General features: G+C 40.8%; 1 protein-coding gene across 1 annotated transcript in view; it reads right to left on the bottom strand.

Annotated features, from left to right (window-relative positions):
• KANSL1 (KAT8 regulatory NSL complex subunit 1) overlaps nt 1-1,528 on the bottom strand; it is a 169,559-nt gene extending 168,031 nt beyond the window's left edge. The window contains exon 1 of the mRNA XM_059997145.1: nt 1,393-1,528. The gene's annotated coding sequence lies outside the window, so the exon portion shown is untranslated. The remainder of the gene's footprint in view (nt 1-1,392) is intronic.
• Between the last annotated feature and the right edge of the window lie 10,932 nt (nt 1,529-12,460).

Genomic DNA, 12,460 nt, shown 5'->3' with positions numbered 1-12,460 from the left:
CTAATCCATTAGTTAAAACTGTAAAATAAAAATCTAATATATTGATCCCCAGTTCCTTGGGTTTCTACAGAACTAGAACCTGTGGATATCCCCTTGCCTGCTTCCTAAAGACAACAAATGCCACCAGGTCGTGGCTCTAAACACTCAATACCAAAGAGAAATATTCTTGTACAAGGTCCTCCAGTTCCTATAGGTTCAGGACTTCTGGCTGGGTTTCCCTCCAACTCTACAGGGAGACTGGCTAGAAAAACTGTGTTTCTCTGGCTTCCTTTATACTAATATAAGCACTCCTCATCCAACAATAGCAGCTGGAACATAAATGAAGATGAGAACTCAGTCTACATTTACCTAAAGATTTCCCACAATCCAAATATTTAGTTTACACAGACTGCATTAATACCTGATTTATTCACTGCATTAATTTGGAATGCCACAGGACAGATTACCAGACAACAATCTTAACTACACTAGTATTTAGCTCTGAAGGAAGCAACCTGTGCCACCCCATGAAGCTGGTGGGGGGCTTCCATCACTCCTTATCCCTCCCCATCCTTCCTCCCATTTTCCTCCCTACGTGTATCTGAAGCTTTGTCCTCTGCTTAGTCCTAATGGAGACATATATGTACAAGAACTTGAAGTAGCCAAGAGACTGGAGAACCACCACATCACTGAGAGCTTTTTCATGTAAAGATCATCTGCCCACACTGCCCCCAAAGAGGTGCATCTTGTGAGATGAAACATGGCACAGAGTGCTACCTGTTGAGAAAAATGGTGTAAATTCGCATGCAAACGACCAGGGAATAGCAGGAGAACTCTCCAACAGAGATATACACATAAACTAACAGGTCTTAGAATGTTCTAACATACTAAATGAAGTTTCAGAGTAAATAAATGGCTAGTGACACATCTTTTGTAACACATGAATCAGCTACAGATTTGCAAGAGTGGGACACACCCCAGCACCTATGACACTAAAGTACCTGTTTGAAAGTGGACCTGGCTGTCTGAATTGCCAATCCATCCTACTGAGATTGGAACAGAATTTTACAACTATGTGGGTTGTCATAATTTAAAGTTAAAAAATAAACACATCATTTTCATGGAAATTAATTTGAGATTAATTTCATTAATTCATTCATTAAATGAATTAATTCATTCATTAAATTCATTAATTCATTAATATTTTAACACCAATAATTAAGAACAGTAGCAACACAAAGTAAGGAGTAACTAATCAGTCCTGGGAAGCAAACACAACAGTTTTTTTGAGGCGAAGGAATGTCGGGTAAGAGGGTTGAAGAACTGCAAATTCAAGAACTAGAAAATCCTCAATGGTAAAGAAAAAGAAATAATATGAGGCCTTTAATTAAAAAAAAACAAAACACATCTTACCTTAAGAAGCATCCAAATAGCATTCATAGTGTCAGGAATAGTTCAGACAATACTCAGAAATGAGCAGGAAGGTAGTCTTAGTAATCCCCCAGTCACCAAGTACGAGCAGGTAAGAAAATCTTTTGTTTCAAGAAGGTATCTGAAAGAGAGGACTTTCATTTAGACTAAAAATAATCAAGAATAAGCAAATTAAAATGAATAAACAAATAGTTTAAGCTATCTGGACAGAGATTTGAAGTACTGTTTGCCTCACCATCTTAAAAAGATGTAGAAAATACCATCCCCTTTGGAAAAGGACAAATGTGTGTGGTATAGGTATCTCCATATGTACGTAGAAATATATTTTTCCATAAAATTGGATTAAATGTATAACACATATTTTAGGTAATATAAAATTGCTTATCAAATAATTAGAAAGCCAAAACCATTTTTCCCAGATAGAAAAATGATTATCCAGGGTACTTCATAAACACTATTAAAAAATGATTTGTTAACTGATCACCTAAAAAAGCCCCTTGCCACGTTTAGTTTTATTTAATAAATTAAAACCTCTCTGATCATTCTGATTGTCCTAAATTTTCTTGAGTTTAAGTTGCAGAGCCCATTCTACATGAAAAGTAAAATCCATTCTTGACTAAAGTGCTACAAACAAATAAAAGACTCTTCTTTCCTAGAGATCTTTAAAAGCAAACCAAACAACTTAATTTTGAGGATGGGAGGGAGGCAAGTTTGTCTGGAGGTAGGAGGATGGATTAAATGACCTCTTGTAGGATCCTTGCCCACGTCCTAGGCCTGAATGAAAATTCCAGCTTAACCAGTTACTGCTTCGCTTAAAATGGAGGCTTGCCCGAGTAGGGACAAAAATAACAGCACCCACCTCTGTAAAATAAATTTCAAAAAATTCGAAGAATATACAGTACCCTCATTTTTAAGAAAAATTAAAAATAAAAACCTCTGGAGTGGATGTGTTCTTCCTATGCGTTTGCCACTTCGGCTTCGAAGACTTGGCATCACTCTCCTTACCGCTCGTCGGATTTTTTTTTTGGGGGGGGGGAAGGTAGGGGGGAGTTTGACTCTTGACCCAAGTCTCGGGAGGGCTTAAGAGCCCCTCCATGATCCCCACCGCAAAAGCCAAGGGGCGATGAGAAAGGGGAGAGCCCGAGTTCCCACCCCTCCCCCCACCCTGGACCCCAGTCCCAAACCTACCCCCTTTCCCACAGTGGGGCGACTCCTTCTGCCCCAAACCCATTGTTAGGGAGGGGGCGAAAGGGAGAGTGGGCTCATGGCAGGGGTGCCTGCGGCCGTTGCCCCGGCTCGCTTCAGGAGGGGGCGGCCCGAGGGATGCAGCTTCCCTTCCTCTCCGCTCGGTCCGTCCCACCTCGGCTCGGCCTGGCGCCCCGGGCTCTGCTCGGCGCCCCCGGCCCCGGGCCCGGCCCAGCCCGCCCCCAGAGCAACAGGGCCCCAGCCCCTCTGCCCGCAACCTGGGGCCCAGGCCTGCGGGTGGGCGCGGGGCGGGGGTCCCTGTGCCCCACACACGCGTCCCCGCTCCCCCAGTCCAGCCGCTTCCAGGGCCCTCGGCAGCGCCCGCTCCCCGGGCCCGTCGGCCCCCCGCCTCCTGGCCGGGCCGCCCCCCCGGGTTCCCGCGGTCGGGGCCTCCTACCCTTCTCCACCATCACCCCTACCGACTCGTGCCCCCACCCCTCGGGCACCAGTGCCAACGGCGGCTCCCCCGGCCCCGGACCTACCTGCACGGCTCAACCAAGCCTAGAAGTGGGGGCGGGGAATCTTCCGCCCTCCTATGTCTCTCATTGGCCCTTCCGGGGAACATCGGGAGCGCCATTGGCTGGTGGAGGATGTCCGTCAGAGCGGTGGGGCGGGACAGAAGCGGAGAGGGATGCTGGTGCCTCGGCGTCTCTGTCTCTGGGTATCTCTCTGTTTCTGTCTCGGCTCTTGGAAATGAGAGACATTTGGATGAGAGGACTGGAAAGGGGCCTCAGGTGGAAGGAACAGAAATAGGAATCCTGGCAGAGCTTCCCACCAGTCTGCCACTCCGAACCCCCTACCTAAGTCCCCTTGAGATCCTCTTACCCATCACCCCCAACCCCGGCCCCTCACCCTTGTAGGTTCTTCATCCAGGAAGCGATGTGATGAAAACTCGAGGCCGGAAGGCCACAGAGGGAGATTTTATATAGGTATATAAAATATCCACATACAAATACTTATATATAAAGTCAACCAGATATAAGGTCACTAGGGCCTGGAGAGGGAAGGGCACACATCTCACAGGCAAGGAAGGACTTGAGATATAGCCAAAATAAGAAAGAATCAAAAATCACTCTAAGAGCTGAAAACAGGAGGGGAGCTGAGGCGACCAGGTGGGAGGAAGACTTACATTTCACTGTATATCCTTTTGTATCTTTTTTCAGTACCATTCGCAAAGATTCCCATTTTTTGAATTTAATTAGCTTAAATTTTAAAATAATTCTAAGATTGCAAAACCAGGGGGACAGATAAGATGGTCCTCCAGGCAAAGTGGGACAACATGCAGATTTAGAGAGGAATTTTAGTTTTTAATATGTTCAGTTCCAGATACCGGTAGTAAACCAAGTAGAGGTGTCCCAGAGGCAAGTGGAGTTAGGAACCTTGGGAGAGGGCGGACTACGGGAGATTTGGAATTCTCCACCTAAATATGGTGATTAGTGACATGCTAAAGGATAAACTCCCCCATAGAAATGGAAAAAGACACCCACAGTAAGTTCAGGAGCGTGAAAAGAAAGAAAGAGGGTCAGTGAGACAAGAAGAACAGAATAGTGAAAAGGTATGAAAGTTAAGGGAGGAAGGGTCTCTGGAAAAATAAAATAATAAAACTATGAGAACCTCACAGGTGTTACGACTCACTTCAGGGACCCTCTAAGGCTCATTCAATAAGAATGAAATCTTTCTGTACACCTGAAACTAACACAACATTGTAAATCAACTATACTTCAATTTTTAAAAAGCTTTTTAATTAAAAAACAAAAAGAATGAAAGCCAAGAGAATACTCAAAAAGCAGAGTTCTTAACTTTTTCATACATGCACCCTTCTCAGAAGGTTTTTAAATGCATGACAAATATACACAGAAATTCAAAGGAAACCAATTACATTAAAATACAATTTTCAAGATATTTTTTAAAGTGTAACATAGCAATATATTGCTTTGTATTAAATCTATTAAATAATAAGATCTAGTGGCGGGCCTAATGACCACCATAATTTTGAGGTGGTAAATGAGTAAAAATAATATTTCAAGATATCCACAACTGTCATATAATAGGAAAATGCCTGTGATTTCTATTGGTGACAAGATCACACGTACTGCTAATACTACTTGGTTTGTTATCTCCATTCATAATTGAAGGAAATACTAATATCCTGTTTTTAATTTTCTGTTAGACTTTTGCAAAAATACAGGCATATTACCTTTTCTTGATCCAAGTTTGTGGATTTCCTAATCTATGGACCCCAGGTTAAGAAATCTTATTGGAAAGAAATCATTCTTCCCCTACCCACATAGGGATGTGACCCTGCTTCCCCCACCCCCATCTCTGTCTCTCTCTTACCCTTCCCTACTTGCTCCAAGCACCCTCTGGTTCCCAGTCCTGCCTGCAGATGTCTGACGGCTCTGTGACACTAAGAACAGGGGTGATGAATGAGGGTTGGAGGAAAGATATATATACACCTTATCTGTCTTCAAAGAAAAAAGAGAAAGCTCTGAGGTGTATTGCAGATCTGAAAAGATGGGGAAGAGGAGCCCAGGATGGGGTATCATTCACTACCAAGAGAGAAAACAAATTATAAAAAGAAAACATCTTTATCAGTTAAGAAAGAATCTTTTCTCTGAGTTTATTAATATTGCTCAAATCAGCCCTAGAGAACGTCTGCAATTCAATATCTTATTTCATAAATCTGTAAAATTGGGCAAAAAATAGTAAATACCTCCTAGGAGTTTTGGGAGGATTAAATTAGTTAGTACATATAATGGATTTAAAATAGTGCCTGACACAGGCTAAACACTCAGTTTTTAACTATCTTTATTATTACATTTGGCATGCTGCTTTCCAGCGCATTCCATGAAAATTTCTGGTAAGATTGTTCATACTAATGACATATATAGTAGCAAACTGAGTGCTGTGAGGGTTAGCTCAGAACTCTTGCTTTTCATTTAAATGCTTCAAAATTAGAATACTCCATTTTTTCCAGGTACATTTTCATTCCTCTAGGCGGGGAATAACATCAGTGTCTCTTTAAAGGGATTGTAAACTTGGAAAAAAATGTCTGGCTACTCATATTACAAAGGGCTAATTTCCATAATGCTGTATATAAAGACCTCCTACAAATCAATAAATAAAGCCCAGCAATCCTTGTACACTGCTGGTGGGAGTGTAAACTGGTACAGCCACTTTGGAAACGACTTTGATATAATCCAGTAAAAGTTAAGATATACATACTCTATCAGAGCAGTCCCACTACTACATATATATTATTAGGGAATGCAGAATGTCAAGTGTCAGGATGACTGTACAAGAATATTCATAGCAGTGTTGTTCCTCAGTGACCCAGAAAGGAAACATCCCAAATGTCTACCAAGCATAAATGGTTAAATTGTGATGTATTTGTACAGTGAAAATTAATAAATGATGGTTATATTCAACAACATGAATAACTTTTTGCAAAGGTAATATTGAACACAAAAGAAAGCAAGATACAAAAACATATATCTAGTATTATTCCATTTATATAGAGTTTAAAAGCAGGCAAAAGTAAACTATATTCTTTAGGGATGCATAGTTAGGAGGTAAAATAAGGAAAAAGAAGGAAATGAACACAATAAAAGTCAGGAGAGCCCGTCGGGAGCAGAAGGAGTTTTGTTTGATTGGGAGTAGGGGTTGTTCTTAGGGGCTGGCAGTGTTCTACTTTTGATCAAGTGACGGGTACGCAAGTATTTGCTCTATAACTGTTTATTAAAATGTACCCCAAAACGTATATATTTTTTCTGTATGTATGTTATATTTCACAAAGAAAATATATTTTTAAAAAATCTCTGTAGAAAATAATGGACAAAAGATACGACAGAAATTTCACATAAAAGGAAAATAAGAATGGTTCTTAAACAAATGAAAAGATGCTAAACTTTACTAAAAGACGTGCATTTAAAACTCCACTGAGGGAATTCCCTGGCGGTCCAGTGGTTAAGAGTCCGTGATTTCACTGCCAAGGGTGAGGGTTCAATCCCTGATCAGGAAAATAAGGTCACGTGAGGCGTGACCAAGAAAACCCAAAAACAAAAAAAACCCCACTGAGATACTAACAGGTCATGAAGATAACGCTTGCTAACACATTGTGTTGGCAATGGAGAGGGGAATAGCCATTTTTTGCATCACTGGTGAAAATATAAGTTGTTCCAACATCTATGGAGGGCAATTAGGTAATAGCCATGAAAATTATAAATGCAAATAACTTTTAATTCAGCAATTCCATCCCTAGGGATTTATTCATTCATTCCCCAAATATTTATTTAGCACCAACTATGTGGCAGGCACTGTTTTATGCTCTAGAATTTATCTTATATAGTCTATGAAAAGTCTGGGAACATGGGGCTGTTTATTATTATCATAGAGTTACTCACAAGAAACAAGGCTTGAATCTCAACCAGAGAATACAATTAAGATTTTATCAGAGCACATTAAATAAAATGAAAAAAGTATAATAAATGTTTCCCTACTTACAAATCTTTAGATAATCTGTGTATACACGGCTATTGGTTTGTTTTTGAAACACTGTATAGAGAATAAAATTTAAATGCACTTCATTACAGGAGTGGTTAAATAAATTATGATTTGCATCCTGCTCTGTCACCAGGGCTGTCTTCATGGGCATGTGAGCTGTGCAGTCACACAGGGTCCCACACTCAGAAGGGCCTCATGATTTGCTGTTGCCTCTTGAAGCAGAGGAGCTATGAACAAATTGGGTGTCACCATTCCTTGTCACCTCATTCGTAAATAGCATCTGTGATGTTCCATGAGCACAGAATTCTGGTGGACTCGTGATACGTGGGAAATTCAGCCAATTTGTACAAGGTAAGTGTGTTACATGTATGACTGAATAAGCATTGAGAGGCCATGCTTTCCTTTTGAACTAGAACTTGCTCTGAAGCCAGAAAGAAGACAGTTTTCTAAGAAACATGGAAGACCAAGGAGCCATATCATATCATTTCTTACTTGCGTTACCTCTCCGTGTTAGCCAGTCACTTATGCTGAAAATGATGACATAGAAGGAAGAGGCGACAAGGCAACCCAGAGTTCCTTTTCCTTTCAGTCCTTCCTTGCTTATCAGGAAGCTGAAAGTAAAGTGTTGGTAGAATGTGCACATATCAAGAAGTGAAATCAAAACATTTGAGTTCATTTATCCAGAGTTCTCATTGTTCTGGTAAGAATAAAACAGACTTGTGTGAGTACAAGTTACAAAATACAAATTGTCCAATTTCGATGATTCAACTTAGGAGTTAAATGCTCTTTAAAACTGACATTGCACAATATGAAGAAGGATGGTAAATTTCATAATAACGATTTAAATTTAAAAATTTTCTTTACTTAGATGACATTGAATAGCAAATAAAAAGCACCATGGTGAGACAAGTTAGAGACCATGAAAGAATGGAAAAAGCTTTATATTTTAGTGCCTTTAATGGTAATTTCCCCCTGCTTTTTGAATAAGGGACCCACATTTTCACTTTGCACTAAGCCCCTCAAATTAGATAGCTTGTCCTGTTTGTCACTTATGAATTTTGTGACATTGGGCAAGTTATTTAAACACTCACCCCTGCAAAGTGGGAAGAACAATCGTACCTATCTAATAGTATTGTTGAGAGGATTAAATATGCTAATAAGTAAAACTCTTAAAGTTTAGCTATTTTATATTTAATATTATTATCATTATAGCTGTGTTGCTATTATCAAATAGACAATAGAAGAGTATCCAGTCTTAAAAAAGAAAGAGGAAGTCTTTCCTTTACTACATGTACTGCTAGAGAGTGATCTCCAAAATATATTAAGTGAAAAAACAAAAAAAGGTGTCAAACAATGTTTTTGACATGCTTCCATTTGTGTAAGGAAGGAGAGAAAAAAAAAGTCTTACATATGTACTTGCATACACTTAAAACATGTTTCTCGGAGAGGTCACAATTCAATAATACTGGTTGCTTTCAGGGAGGGGAACCAAGCAGCTGGAAGATGAAGTGAGAGGGGAATATTTCTCTCTTCAAACTTTTGAACCATGTCAAAGTATCACTTATCAAAAAATAAATTAAACATTTTAAACATCTTCTATATTTTATTTTACACAATGCACTGCCAGGCACAGAAGCCTAAATAAATAACTGTTGGCTAAAATATTTCTTTAAAATTTAAAATGGGGGCTTCTGGGCTTCCCTGGTGGCGCAGTGGTTGAGAGTCCACCTGCCAATGCAGGGGACACGGGTTCGTGCCCCGGTCTGGGAAGACCCCACATGCCGCGGAGCGGCTAGGCCCGTGAGCCATGGCCGCTGAGCCTGCGCATCCGGAGCCTGTGCCCCGCAACGGGAGAGGCCACAATAGTGAGAGGCCTGCGTACCGCAAAAAAATAAATAAATAAATAAATAAAAAATAAAAAATAAAATAAAATGGGGGCTTCCCTGGTGGCGCAGTGGTTAAGAATTCTCCTGCCAATGCAGGGGACACGGGTTCAAGCCCTGGTCCTGGAAGGTCCCACATGCCGCGGAGCAACAAAGCCCGTGAGCCACAACTACTGAGCCTGCGCTCTAGAGCCCGTGAGCCACAACTACTGAGCCCGCGTGCCACAAGTACTGAAGCTCGAGTGCCTAGAGCCCGTGCTCCGCAACAAGAGAAGCCACCGCAATGAGAAGCCCACGCACCGCAATGAAGAGTAGCCCCCACTCACCGCAACTGAAGAAAGCCCGCGCGCAGCAACGAAGGCCCAACACAGCCAAAAATAAATATAAATAAAATAAATAAATTGAAAAATATACATTTAAAAAAAATTTTAAAGGGGTAAGATCAATTATAAGCTATTTTTTTCTCAGTCAGACACAAAGGCGTCTGATGTGACATTCCAAAGTAAGGACCGTAAATACAGTATCTAGAGTAAACTTGTACTTTTCATCCTTGTTTGTCCATACATAGAACCCTGTGTGACACTTTACAGAGAAACTAGAGAAAATCTTGGTGATTACACAGACCAGGCGAGGTTAAGGGGCTTGTGCTAGTCCCAGATGGGCTTGGTTGGTGATAGATTGGGGTGCTTTCCACCTACCAGGTGCTGTACTGGAGGGGCAGCAGTGAAGAGGAAAACCAAATTTCATTTTCACCAAGTAATTACGATACACTGTGATGAGAGTTAGGGTAATGGAGGTTCCTGTGACCATGGGTGAACATATTAGGGGGACAAGCAAATTCTGTCCCTCAGTTTTAATTCTCCAACAACTGCATTGAGATCTTACAATAACAACTCATGTGTTCTAGTCAAAGATGATACACCAAACCATTATCCAAAAGCCATGTTCCTTAAGTCTGGGTGATCGTTCACCCGCACCTATGGGCCTCATGGTGCACAATTGATCTGTGAAGATCAGGGGTGGGGATGTAATTTGGGGCCATGTGACTCATGAACAGGAAGTACCAATAACAGTGGTTTCACCATGTAGGGTCTTAGGCAAATATTTAATGACTTGATTTCTCAGTTTTCCCAAAATAATACCTACCTCCTAGGGTTGTTGTCAGTATTAACACAGATAAAGCCTTGCACAGAGTAGATGCTCAGTATGAGTGGCCTGATGCTATTGTTGTTACTGTTCAGTTCTTAGGACTCTGGCCTTCTGGTTTAAAATATGAGAAGAGATGAGATCCTGAGTTGTATGCACTGCTCTCACATCCATTCACTTGTGTTGATTTTCCTTCACAATATCACATGTTTACCACTTACTTTCCTTCCCACCGTCATCAGCTTAGTTAAGAGATCACTGGACAGTGATATTCAGTAGGACTGGAGTAAAATGCAAGTAGGTATATGTTGACTCTATTTATTCCTAAGTAATAGCACACGACACTGGGCTCTCCCTCACGAACCCCAGTAGCTGGTTGCTGACTGCTGTTAGCAATTAGGTTTCTGTACATCTAAATCTCTATAGTCATTAAGAAAATAGATATTGAGCACCTGCCAAGGTGCTAAAGATGCAATGATGATTAAGATGGTGTCCCTGCCTTCAAAGTTTACATGGAAGTGGGGAAGACAGACAAAAACAGGCAAAAGCCTTACAACGGAATAAACGCTGAGATAGAGGGAAGCACGGGCGTGAGGTGGGCAAGCAGGGAACACAGGGAACAGCATGTGCAAAGCCCAGAAGGTGAGAGACAGCAACCACTTTCCAGAAACTGATAGTTCGGTATGGCTGAAGCATGGCGTTCAAGAAAGAAAATTAATTAATCTGGAATAGTGGTCTCAAACTTCAGTGTGCATTGAAACCACCCTTGTTAAAAGAGCATCCTAGCTCCATCCCTGGAGACTGATTTAGTGGGTAGGAGTGAGTTCTACTGACCAGAGTGGCCAGTCTGAGGGCCACGTTCTGAGAACCACTGATCTAGAGAAGATGAGGGGTAGGATCAACCTGCAGAGAGCCTTGAATATTATGCTGACAGGTGTATGCTTCACACTTGGGGGCATGGAGAACTTTTACTTTTTCTTTTTCTTTTTTTTTTTTGCGGTACGCGGGCCTCTCAGTGTTGTGCCCTCTCCCGTTGCGGAGCACAGGCTCCGGACGCGCAGGCTCAGCGGCCATGGCTCACGGGCCCAGCCGCTCTGCGGCATGTGGGATCTTCCCGGACCGGGGCACGAACTCGTGTCCCCTGCATCGGCAGGCGGACTCTTAACCACTGCACCACCAGGGAAGCCCTCAAAGCTTTTTGAAACAGAAACATTTTTAGGGGAATTCCCCGGCGATCTAGTGGTTGGGACGCCGCGCTTTTACTGCCTAGTGCAAGGGTTCAATCCCTGATCAGGGAACTAAGATCCTGCAAGGCGCGAGGTGCAGCCAAAAATAATAATAATAATTTTAAAAAATATATTATAATTTTTTGTCTCGTCAGGGTTATTCTCTTCTCTTTTAAACATTTATTTGAAATATAATACATGTGCAGAAAAGAATTATATGTACAGTTTAACAGATAGTGATAAAGCAAACACCTGTATAACCAACACCATTATTAGCATCATGAAAGGCCCTTTGACTCTTCTGGATCACAGTACACTCCCCTCTCCTAGGGTTACAACTCTCATGACTTTTGTAGTAAATACTTTTCTTGCTTTTCTTTATACTTCCACCAATTGTGCATGTATCCCTAAACATAGTTTAGTTTTGTCTTTTAAAATTGTTATATAAATAGAATTATACATGATATATGTATTATTTTAACATTGTATCTTGAAATAAAGACTTACAGAAAAGTTGCAAAAATAATACAAAGAATTCCCATCCATTCTTCTTTGAGATTCCTCAAATGTTAACATTTTACAAAGTTTGTTATAATTTTGTTTCTCTCTCTCCACACGCACACAGATTTTTTTTTCAGAACTGTTGGAGAATAAATTGCAGATATAATGTCCCTTTCTCCATAAATACTTGTTTTTCTTAAAAATAAGGCTATTATCTTCTATCATAGAGTAGTTACCAAAATCAAGAAATTAATATTGACACTACTATTTAATCTGTTGACCTTATTTGAATTTTGCCAGTTGTCTCACTAATGTGCTTTATAGGAAAAGAACATTAAAAAAAATAACTTCAAAAAAATAAATAAATAAAATAACTTCCGGTCCAGGATCCAATCCAATCCAAATCCACATTGCATTTTCTTGTCAATTTAGTCTCCTTTAATCTGGAAGAGTTCTTTAGTCTATCTTTGTCTTTCATAACCTTGACACTTTTGAAGATTATAGGTTACTTACTATGTACAATGTCCCTTAGTTTGAATTTGTCTG

This window comes from Delphinus delphis, chromosome 19, assembly GCF_949987515.2.
Source record: "Delphinus delphis chromosome 19, mDelDel1.2, whole genome shotgun sequence".
In the NCBI taxonomy this organism is placed as follows: domain Eukaryota; kingdom Metazoa; phylum Chordata; class Mammalia; order Artiodactyla; family Delphinidae; genus Delphinus; species Delphinus delphis.
This window is presented reverse-complemented; position numbering and strand designations above follow the sequence as displayed.